The 12208-nt window shown below is 36.3% G+C and overlaps 2 long non-coding RNA genes across 2 annotated transcripts in view; one reads left to right on the forward strand and one right to left on the reverse strand.

Annotated features, from left to right (window-relative positions):
* LOC134658889 (uncharacterized) overlaps positions 1-12208 on the forward strand; it is a 582766-nt gene that overhangs the window by 318211 nt on the left and 252347 nt on the right. The window lies entirely within an intron of this gene.
* LOC134658875 (uncharacterized) overlaps positions 1-12208 on the reverse strand; it is a 397606-nt gene that overhangs the window by 134463 nt on the left and 250935 nt on the right. The window lies entirely within an intron of this gene.

Genomic DNA, 12208 nt, shown 5'->3' on the forward strand with positions numbered 1-12208 from the left:
CTTAAAAACCTGTAAATAAATAAAATAAATCCTAAAAGGTTTTTTAAAATAAAAATACTTCAAACCAAATTGACTGTGAAAATGAAAGTGCCATATGATTATGAAAAAACAGAAAAGTTCGATGTAAGTACATAATATGTATACAGTAGGTACCTACTTTATATCGCTAAAATACAACATGGCAGTTTACCTAGATTTCAATTCATTGAAAATTGAAATTAATACAGAGTGACATAAATTTGGGGACAAAATGTTCTGAAGCGGTGGTGACACTGGTGACCGAGTGGATATGACGTCCGACTTTCAATCCGGAGGTCGCGGGTTAAAATCCTGGCTCGTACCAATGAGTTTTTCGGAACTTATGTACGAAATATCATTTGATATTTACCATTAGCTTTTTGGTGAAGGAAAACATCGTAAGGAAACCTGCATACATCTGCGAAGAAATTTAAAAGGTGTATGTGAAGTCCCCAATCCGCATTGGGTTAGCGTGGGGACTATAGCCGAAACCCCCTCGCGCATGAGAGGAGGCCTGTACCCAGCTGTGGGACGTATATAGTAGGGTGGTCCAAAAAATTCATTTTGATATTTTTTAATGGGCCATGCCTTCATTTTATTACATATGGCTATAGTATTACTGATGCGAAAAATCAGCTTCCTAAGTCTACTCTAAGAGGGTGCTCACGAAGTGTCAGTTTTCAATTTTTTTGTTGAAATACCCTCTTGCGAGTTCAATTGTTACAGTTACGGGAAACGTGTTAGAGGTCATTCTTAACGTATAAAACTTACCTAAAGTGCTTTTACAGGTGTTCATATTACTTCTATACTGTAAATGTGTAGTGAAACAGAGTTCTAGAGTACAGAAATTGTTTGAAAATGGCTTCTTCTTCCCGACATAGTAACGACATTTTTTTAATTGGTTTTCGAGAATTGGAACCCATCACTAAGCTGATTCAGCTTCCGACCCTACGACAAGTACTCCAACGTTTTCACAAGTACTTAAAAGATGAAAAAAACGTAAGACGATCAGTTCATTTAGTTTTGCAAGAATTGATGGAGGTCTGGGCACGGGCTGCAATTCCGACTAAAAATCGAAAACACTGCGTTGAAAAATTGGAATTAATTCATAAGAAATGGCTCCTTTTGAATAAAAACAAGTCTAGATCATCTCAATCACAAACGGACCGAGAAAACTTGTTTATTACCGAACTGGTTACAAAGGGCTTGATGCAGAACCTGATCTAGAAAAATTTGCTCAAAATACCAATAATGTTCTAGTGAAATCGTTAGCCGCCGAAAGACCTGTTAGAGACGATTACTTCGAGCTTATTGAACTCACCATGGTCGTCCTTAATAAAGTACCCGATGAAATACATTGGCGATCCCCTGGGCCGATACATCATGCACGTTGGATGGCGAAGTTGCTTTATACCTACAAGATTTATTTGTTCAGAGACCAGAAAGTGCTTAAGCTGACTAAAAGAGAAGAAAAGGCCGTTTTACGGTTTACCAAATTCGGTGCGCTGATTTATGCTGCAGCATGGGTTGAAGCTCCTTCAGCATCCGAAGCAGCAGGCAATGATCTACAGTTGTGGAAAAACATCTTAGCCTATGAATCTGTCGATTTAGATATTGCTAGAGCTGCAAGAACGGTCTTGGAAAGGCATTTGTGGTACTTGTCCGACGAACTAGTAGGCCTTGCTTTATTTTCCGACAAAGTGCCGTCTGTCGAGAAAGAAGCATTAGTGGAAGGGATGAAAATTGAAGCTGGTCCTCGAATGGTGAAAGGGAACGCCTCTATTTTAAGTAGTGAAGCCACCCTTGCAGCTTTTGCATCAAAAAGAACCTTACACTGTGCATGCTCGACATTAAGGAATCCTTTCTGCAATTGCCTATAGAAACTTGGCACGATAATTGCGACTACGTGGAAGGCAAAAAGAGAGTACACGGCTTGCGGGTCGTAAATGATACTGCTGAAAGGGGTGTGAAATTATTTGAAGAATTCAATAGACTTCTTACCAACGATGAAGAGGAAAAACAAATTATTTTACAAATAGTGGAACACAACCGGAAGAGTATACCGACGGAACCAAACAAAATGTCACTAATTAATGCAATTAAAAATAATTATAAGTAACCTTAGAACTATATATTTGTATAATGCTTACTTTGTAGTGATTTTTATTAAAAAGTACTATACAAAAAAAGGATAATACTGTTTTTGTTAACATTTTACTAGTTGTCGAATGGTTTTAAATTTTCGACAATTGTTGCGATACTTCATATGCGATGAGCACCCTGTTTTCATAGCTATATGTTTCTGAAAATTTGCACACATAGTATTGTCGATACCTATAACAAAATTAGGGGGTGGCCCGAACCCTAAGTAGAGTTTCAATTTTTCCCATACAAACGTGGACCACCCTAGTATATAGGCTGAATTATTATTTATTATTATTATAATGTTCTCACTAATAAAATAAATGATAAATCCAGAAAATAAGTACCTATAGTACGGCTCTTGTGAGGTGAACTTTTCGCTTCAAACCGTAATCTTTCAAACAAAGGCCATTGTCTCTATTATCGCAAAAGCGCTTGCTCCCGACTTGGCACGTGCCAGTACAACATTCATATTGAAAAACAACCGGTATCGTCATAGTATTAAGGTTCAAATTTAATGTCACTGATATTCTATATATTACGTTTTGGTAGTGTAGGACGATAGACCGCCCCGAAGCGATACGGCACTCATATTATTTTGATACTTAGTGTGGTGTTAAAAATGAAACACGGTTATTTATGATAAAGCGTTGTATATTTGTTATATAACAAAATAAATGTAAATTTAAGATTAATAAGTTTAACATAGGTATAATCAAAAATTTTCCGTGTAAGTATATAAACAGTTATACGTACTACTAGATTAAATCGTGTCATAAAAAATCAGATATAATCAATTTCTTTCTTATATTATAACCGACCTTTCTTCTGACCCGTTTGACACGTGACGTTTTGTTAGAAAAGCTGTACGCTTCAAAGCTCCGCGTTTGCCTTATCAGTGTTTTTATTGTTACTATGCGTCGGCATCACATCAGAGGTGCTAATTTCACAGTATCGTTATTTTAAAGATAAGAAAAAATAACAATGCTTGCAGCTGCACCTTTGTAAATTATTACATTTACCACCGCAAGCTAATAATTTAAATAAAACAATATAATAAATAACCGCGTTTCATTTTTAACACCACACTAAGTATCAAAATAATATGAGCGCCGTATCGCTTCGGGGCGGTTTATCGTCCTACACTACCAAAACGTAATATCTAGAATATCAGTGACATTAAATTTGAACCTTAATACTATGACGATACCGGTTGTTTTTCAATATGAATGTTGTACTGGCACGTGCCAAGTCGGGAGCAAGCGCTTTTGCGATAATAGAGACAATGGCCTTTGTTTGAAAGATTACCGTTTGAAGCGAAAAGTTCACCTCAGAAGAGCCGTACTATACCTACTTTCAATTATGACAATGTGTTAGTGTAGAATAGGCGATATGTACAAGTATGAAACATTTAGCTAACTACAATCTAAGTACTTTAGAAACAACATTTTAGAAGCCACATAAACATTTATTTAAATACAGCTACGTTGCAATCTACGGAAGCAAAGACCTATAATCTTGATTTACAAAAACTACCTATATTCTAAAAGACATATAATTGTAAGAAAATAATATAAGTTACATCATTTGTATACTAAAGAAAAGAACACGTGCCACATACACTAATGTCTTTATAACATCACACTACAAAAAGATTGTTTCTACATTTGCCTACAAACAAAAATATATCATTAGCGCATCACAACTTTATAACATGCAGTTACAAAATTTTTACTTTACGCTCTGTAGTTTAAACTTTCATTTTAATATCGTATAAAATACATTGAAACATTGTATTTCAGACCGTACTACATTGTGATAAAGTCTATGATTACTTTTGTTAAACTTTATTACATACATCAAAAGGGTAATTTGGATGTTCAACTGCACGAAATAAGTTTGTGGTAATTTAAATACCACATCAAACAAAAGTATTCATTACAATAGAATGTTGACAAAAAATATACACCTGTCACGCCGCTAGCGACTTCTTAAGTGATGAGCTTGACGGTTGCTTCAAAATATATGTTTATTTTAAATGTGTTTGAGAAGATTATTCGCTAATAATAAATATTAGATACCTAGAGTATTAAAGGTGTTATTAAAGTAACGCGTAGTTAACAAAATGCGGGAACATTTAAAAATGTATACTTAATAAAATAAAATTCTGGCAAAAATCACAAAACAAGTATAAAATACAAAAGTTATACACTTTTCATTTGGCAAAGTTAATTTGTCATAGGTAATCTAATAGAGTAATGCAGAAATGATAATAAAACATAGAACATAATAATTAAAGATTAAAATATTTTTATTTTATATATCATTTTCACCTATGTTATTACATACATGATTATTAATACTTTTTGTCTACGTATTTGTCATAATTAAACCGAATGGCAAAAACTTTTTATAATATCTAAATAAATATAAGTACGATTTAGTTTCGACACAATCTCATTTTCACCCTGTATACACAAACCCTCAAGCTACTGTTAGATTACCACGCCCATTCACAAATAATCTAACACGAATAAATTATTCTAAATATACTTATTCACAGTCTGACAGCTATACATATAATAAACACGTATTCTTACACTGTTATCAAAAACTTATTAATCATTACAAAGAAAGGTGTACAGTCCGCAGCAAATATATGTTAGTCTGTAAGGTATTTGTAATATAGGCCTTGTTGCCTGATGTTGACGGACCATAAGAAATCCAACTCTGTTCAAAATAGTTTTTAGGGTTCCGTACCCAAAGGGTAAAAAACGGGACCCTATTACTAAGACTTCGCTGTCCGTCCGTCTGTCACCAGGCTGTATCTCATGAACCGCGATAGCTAGACAGTTGAAATTTTCACAAATGATGTATTTCTGTTGCCGCTATAACAACAAATACTCAAAACAGAATAAAATAAAGATTTAAGGCCCACTTGCACCATGCCACTAACCCGGCGTTAACCGGTTAAACCGTTAACTCCGTGTCAATTTGTACTGGTAACCATGGTAACTCCAGGTTTAGTTAACCCCGGGTTAGTAGGATGGTGCAAGTGGCGCTTAGTGGGGCTCCCATACAACAAACGTGATTTTTGACCGAAGTTAAGCAACGTCGGGCGGGGTCAGTACTTGGATGGGTGACCGTTTTTTTGTTTTGCTCTATTTTTTGTTGATGGTGCGGAACCCTCCGTGCACGAGTCCGACTCGCACTTGGCCGGTATTTTCAAATAAATGAATAAAAGGCAACGAAGCAGTCATCGCCGCCCATGGACTTGAGCAACATCATGCAGAGGAGCCACTTATGCATTCCAACTTTTGAGGACCCTAAATACCTGCTTCTTGAAGAACCCCATATCTTATGTGTGTGTGGAGTATCCACCTAAGGCCCACCATACAAAAAAACAACGGGTTGCACTCCGGGAGTGCTGGCAGAAGTGAAAACTCAATGACTAGTGCAAAATGTCTGCAGCACTATGTATAATTGAGGTTAACGACATCTAGCGTTATTTCGTCGCATTACTTGAAACCCCTAAGCACATCACTGTTAGTACTCGAGTTAAATTAGTACCAGTTAGAGGGAAACTCACTAGATGGCATTTAAATCAATAAAGAAAAACTCAATGACATTGTAACAGTTTTTCGATCAGGTTATGTGTCCGTCTTACGTCTTACGAATCTTACCTCTCGCGAGTTTAACATTTTTTCCCCATCACAAAAAGTGCACAGCGCCGGTAAAGAAGTTATCACTTCAAAAATATTTGTATAAATTTCCTTTTGTTTCGAAATTGAAAGAAACATAAGATGTTGTGCAACTCTGTTCTAAATGGTTTTTATTATTATTTTACAAGCTTTTATTTAACTTGCAATGTACCTATGTAGTTTGTACGGGTCAAATTTTGCAAGTTAAATTAGACCCACTTCCCGACATCCAATAAGCTGAAAATTTGCATACATAATTGTAGGTACCTATAAGTCTGGTGACAATGCAATATTATGGTACCATCAAGCTGATCTTATGATGGAGACAGGAGGTGGCCATAGGAACTCTGTGATAAAACAAGGCAAGCTAATGTCAATTTGTGTTTGGGTTTTTTATAATTGTCTCGATGAGTATTAGTTGCCTGTGGAAAGAAAAGTACAGTCATCGATAAAGCTTGTATCAAAAATTGCTCAGCTACAATGTTAATATCTAGAGGATGAAATGGAAACTACGTTTGTATGGAAAATCTGTCCCCACTCTACTGTCAAAATACTGCCAAAACATAGTCCAGCTGTTTATTAGCTACCTCTAATAGCTGTCTACCGCGTTAACGCTGAAGCTGAATTAATAACATTTGACGAAGTTCCAGTTAATATAGCGCACTTCGTGTGGTTGTGCCTTAATAATGTCTTTCGCGTAAACGACGAAGTTTTGTCAGTTTCAAATATTTACCAACCCGCTAGAGGGCGTGTGTTACACCGTTGTTATCATAATCATATTAGCTGATGTCTATGAAAATACAGCCGCGCTAAGTATAAGAACAGTAAGTCTTTTTGAAATCTCTTTCAATTGTAGAACATATCGTACAAGTAGGTAGATACAAGATATACAGTTGCATGACATTTCAAAATGAGTTACTGTTCTCATGCTTAGTGAGGCAGAATAAAGCTCCGGAAATAAGGAATTATAAAAATTGCGACGAAGACGAAAAAATATTTATTAAATACCTAGTAGGTACTTCCTGTGTGAGTGTCGGCCATTTTAGTTAGCGCGCCCCGGGCTAGTCCAACTGCAACTTCAAGCTTACTCCTACACACGCCTGTAATCACGTTCTAATTTTATCTAAAAAAGTAAGAAATAACAGAAACAATAGTCTGACAGTGTGAGTGTCAGCCATTTTAGTTAGCGCGCTCCTGGCTAGTCTAACAGCAACTTCAACCTTACTCATACACACGCCTGTAATCACGCTCTAGTTTATTGTAAAAAGTAAGAAATAGTAATAGTCTGACATTGTGAGTGTCAGCCATTTTAGTTAGCGCGCCCCGGGCAACCTGCACAACCTTACTGCTGCTACACACGCCTGTAATCACGCTCTAATTTTATGCTTTGTTGTTCGGTTGACTACCAAAGTGTTTTAAAGCAGTACTCAAATTGTCACTGCAAGACTTGCAGTCACAGTCCACTGCTGCGACGTGAACAGATCTAATTTTATAACCTGTTATTAAAATCAGAATACGCCTGCTAGTTTCGGACAAATTTTTGTACAAATCTAATATGGTGTATTATCGCCTATCTATCGCCTTTTGAAAAACACACATGAATCCGCGCCGCAAAATCAGATAAAACACAAACAAAGATAAGATACGATCGTCACGATTCTCACATTGTTAGAACGGTGAAAACGGTGTGAGTGAGAGTTTGAACAGAACTGTATCGACATAATCGCGGCGGCATCGGTATTGATAGTTGGGTTGTGGTTACACTGGGCTTTTGCTACCAGGGGCCCGTTTCTCAAAAGCGTGTAACTTGTAATACAAGTGGAAGTCCCTTTCTAACAAAAGCTGTCAAAAAGTGACATCCGCTTGTATTACAAGTTACAAGATTTTGAGAAACGGGTCCCTGATGTTTTTTTTAATGGGGCGATATTATTCTTAATATTTCTTACCATATCTCGGGACCATGGGGTCCCGGACCTTTGAGAGGCGTGCGTGAGGCCGAAGCTAACATCACAGAGGCCCTTTAAGACAAGTTTGATGACATGTAGAACGCCTGCTGGAATAATGTTCATATTCATTGTTGTCGATTTTTTTTCGTTACATTTAGAGAGATTGAGAGTATTTTTTTATTTTAGTTTATTTGGCTCGTTTGAAAAGTCCATTCTGGGTGATTATAAATACGACATCCCAATTTACGTTATAAAAATGTGTGTAATATTCCGTCCTACAATACCATACATTTTCGTAACTTTATATTGAACTTATTATGTACCGTAAAATGGGGTGAGTAGGGTTCGCGGGGAGAGTTGGGTTATGAACGGGGAGAGAAGGGATGAAAGGGGGGTGAGATGAGATTTTAAGGCTACTGCTACAATAATAATGTATTAAAATTTCAAATGGAGCTATAGTAAAGGTGACAGTCCATTTCCAACCGCAGCTGCACTACGGTTCATTTTACTATGGACATTGACAGTAACAGCGACGCGTTCAGTACCAGTAGTGCAGCTGCGGTCAGAAATGGAATGTTACTCTAATACTCATAATAAAAAAATCGATCCAACAATCTTCCAAAATCAACTTTGGGATTTCCTGTTTATCGTCAAAGTTCTGAAATGGAACTAATACCCACAATAAAATACAAACGTCCGAAACACTTATTATATACACTATTCAGTTTGCATAATGTACGGTAGGTACAGAATAGGGAACTCTAACGTACGATATAGCAACCAAATTTTACCGAAATCTGCACAAAAAAATATCGATCACAATATAAAAATCAGCCCTCCTCAATAATTCGCATTGGTAAAACATTAAATTATATTTCGACCAATAAACAGTTTTTTCCTTTATTGAAAGTGACAGACGTTTTTCCTTCATAATTAAGTATAAAAAGTTTTTTGCAACTCTATCGCTCTTTTTGTTCAAAAGAAATCTTAGCTCAGTATGCCCCAAGTATACTTACAGGCCAATTCGAACGTACAGTGATATCATACATGATATTCGAATCAAGTTATTTAGTTATCTTGCGTCTCTCCCGCGCCAATAGGGAATATTACCTACGCGAAACTCTGCGTAGGTGCTACTTCCACAATCAGTCACAATCTAAGGGTCTATCGCAAACGAGAGCGTAGAAATTTTGTTATCTAACCTCTCTATCACTCTTGCATATTCGAGCAATAAAGAGGCAGATAGCTGAGTTTCGATTTCGCGTTTCCCGGTAGGCCCTTTGTAAACAAACCGCCTTCATGTATCAATGTCATATTTTATTGTATGTGAAAACTTGTCAAAAAACAGTTTAAGGCACAGTATGTATAAGTTACTCTATGGTTTACGAAAGGCGTTCCGAGGTTTTCCCGAGGGTCTACAGTATGGGGTTCTTCAAAAAAGGAGTGTACAGGTTTTAAAAAGGTCGGCAACGCGCATGTAACACCTCTGGAGTTGCAGGCGTCCATAGGCTACGGTGACTGCTTACCATCAGGCGGCCCGTATGCTTGTTTGCCACCGATGTGGTATATGAAAAAAAACATGATTCAAATATCATTCTGATGTCAGTGTGCTTTCGAATCGGCCTGTGAATCATTAGCCTGTCTACGGGCCACGCCCTCAGTGGCGGTCCTAATATAAATAAATACGCGGTGTTATTATACTTATTATACGTGTTCATTTTATATCGTTATATCGCTCCGCCTTGCGATTTGTCATTGTTTTTTGGGACTTTTTTGTGAAGAAATCCCAACTATATATGTCGCAGGGAAATGATCAAAACAGAGATTTGAACAAATCTCTAAGGGATATGATCAAATCACGCAGGATGTTAAAATGGCGAATCCATATCATCATTTCCCTAGAAAAAATCAGTCATTTGACCAAATCACTGACTCTGTTTAGTGAAAAGACAAAATCGGCCAATAAACGCGAAACGCTTTTTCATTTCACTAGATTTGTTTAGGAATTTGACAAAATCCCTAACCACGACAGTAAGTTGACGAAACGAACTTAAAAAGTCAACTAGTTTTATCATTTCGCTAAACAGGTTTAGTGAAATGATAAAGTCTCAACTGGAAGATGGTATAATTATGGTGATTTGATTAAATCTCTGAACGGTTTAGTGAAATGACGAAATCAAGTACAGAATACAACAGTTTACTCTACAGTATTAAATCGCTTAACTCTCTGACTAGATTAAGTGAAATGGTAAAATAAAATGTCGATAGTACTGTAGGTATCAAAGTTAAACCAGCTATTTTAATCGAATACAAGAATAGGTGGTTGTAAACTGAAACATAATAATTAATTATTAAGAGGGATTGTCTTTTTAATTATTATAATTATACCATACTTTCTTACTACAATAGACTATGGTAAAGTTACCTTCTGATGGTAAAGTTGCCACTTGCCAGTTTTGACGGTAATGAAAAACGAAGCTACAAGTGCGTAAACGTAATTTTAAATGAGTACTTTCCTCTACTTCAAATTAATTATTTCACAGCGTGCACGAAATAAAACACCAGATAATTATTAGAAAAACATAGACAGATTTTAAACATAATTTCTATTTAATAAATCGGATTGAAATGTAAACAGTATGTGAGTTGACCGTGACGTCACTATACTAGGTTTTCATATAAATTCCATATTAGGAAATCGTTTTGACAGTTCTAAAACAGTAGCTGATTTGACTAGTAGGAAAGTAGCCAATTATTTGTTAAAACATGTGTAGATTTGTGGCATCTTGAGTTACACATGACATTATTTTTTTTACAGGCACGTCTATTTGTATTGTTTTACAGGAACACTTCTTGAACCCCTGACCTCCAAATACAGATAATTTAGCTGCAATTTCACGTAGACTGTACTTCGTAGAGGGAACTGCTGCAGTAAATGACGTTGTGAGTGGCTGAAGTGGGTTTCTAGGCAGCCAGTCTTTTATGATGCCGTCAGATGTACCGATTTTATACAGATTATTTTTAATATTTAAATCAATCCCCAGTAGATTACTTCCATCTAATGGACCTCTGTCTACCTTAGGGACGTCCACCAACACGCTTGATTTGATTAGCAACTCTTTGAATTTGTGCAGAGAAGTCTCTTTCATTTTTTTCAGGCGATATTTTCAAAAGTTTTTACTTAATCTAGTCAGAGATTTGATAAAATCGCTTGACTGTAGAAAGTAAACTGTTGTATTCTATACTTGCTTTCGTCATTTCACTAAACCGTTCAGAGATTTAATCAAATCACCATAATTATACCATCTTCCAGTTGAGACTTTATCATTTCACTAAACCTGTTTAGCGAAATGATAAAACTAGTTGACTTTTTAAGTTCGTTTCGTCAACTTACTGTCGTGGTTAGGGATTTTGTCAAATTCCTAAACAAATCTAGTGAAATGAAAAAGCGTGTCGCGTTTATTGGCCGATTTTGTCTTTTCACTAAACAGAGTCAGTGATTTGGTCAAATGACTGAATTTTTCTAGGGAAATGATGATATGGATTCGCCATTTTAACATCCTGCGTGATTTGATCATATCCCTTAGAGATTTGTTCAAATCTCTGTTTTGATCATTTCCCTGCGACATATATAAATGTTTGTCTCAGGGATCGGATACCGGTATTGTATGGGAACGAAAACGGTATTTTTTCGTTCTTTGTTAATTATTTCATTTCTAATTGGGCAATCTAATAATACGAAGTTCATAAAAGAAATTAAGCCCTACAGTTCGAGTGTAAAATAATTCGAAATATGATGATTATTTCGAAGTTAAACTGTTGTGAGACATACTAACACTAATATTGAATAATTTTACGGTTTACGCGGTCTATACGCGATACACGGCCGTCGTGAACGCTGCTCGCACTGTTACTTAGTGCTTGAGAAATGAGACCTAGGCTCTCCGAAACATGTCGCGCGAGTGACTTAAAACAAGTGGGTCTAAACCGTAAAATTATTCAATATTTCGAAGTTTTCGCGAAAAACCGGTTCCGATCCCTGCTTGTCTGTCTGTTACCTACCCCTTCACCCTTTACTGACCTACTTAAGTAGATAAAATTTGGTACTGATAATACGTGTTACTATATAATTTTTTACTTGGAAATATTCTTCGTCTGGCAATTTGTAATTTTTTTTGGGTCTTTTTATTAAGAAATAGTAGCGGAATAGTAGGAAACTATTCCGCTCTGGACCGAGCAAAGTGGCGTGCTCTTGTGTTGGAGGCCAAGACTCATTTTGGGTCATCGCGCCAGCAAAGTAAGTAAGTAAATAAGATCCGTTCTAGACTAGAGAACGATACGATATGTAGGTAGATATGTTGTAGTTTAGATTTCATTTAGTTCTCTTCTGCAGCTCAATTG

Source organism: Cydia amplana, chromosome 23 (assembly GCF_948474715.1).
Source record: "Cydia amplana chromosome 23, ilCydAmpl1.1, whole genome shotgun sequence".
Lineage (NCBI taxonomy): Eukaryota > Metazoa > Arthropoda > Insecta > Lepidoptera > Tortricidae > Cydia > Cydia amplana.